The sequence below is a fragment of the Penaeus monodon genome, chromosome 32, assembly GCF_015228065.2.
Source record: "Penaeus monodon isolate SGIC_2016 chromosome 32, NSTDA_Pmon_1, whole genome shotgun sequence".
Lineage (NCBI taxonomy): Eukaryota > Metazoa > Arthropoda > Malacostraca > Decapoda > Penaeidae > Penaeus > Penaeus monodon.
In genome coordinates this window covers 19,894,821-19,895,120 of record NC_051417.1, presented here as the reverse complement: position 1 = coordinate 19,895,120, position 300 = coordinate 19,894,821, and positions in this window count along the sequence as shown.

Sequence of the window (300 nt, the reverse complement as noted above, 5' to 3'; positions counted from 1 at the left end):
TCTTTACTTGAAGATCTCAAACTTGCAAATCCATGGTTCTTTAGTATTTTATAACGTAGGAACACTTTTCGTGCACTATATAAATATAACAACAGGACTCTCGACGCTGAATAAGTGTCTGCATCCTGTCTCTTTTAGAAGACATACTGAATGCCCTGCAAAAAGTAACTGCTAAGAAGGTAAATCAATGAGGAAAATATAAAGAGAGAGAGAGAAAAAAAAATATTCAAGTAGTGTAAACTCTTTCGCTAACTTGCAATTTTGTTAATTTGCGATATTATCAGAATTTGGTTGATAGGG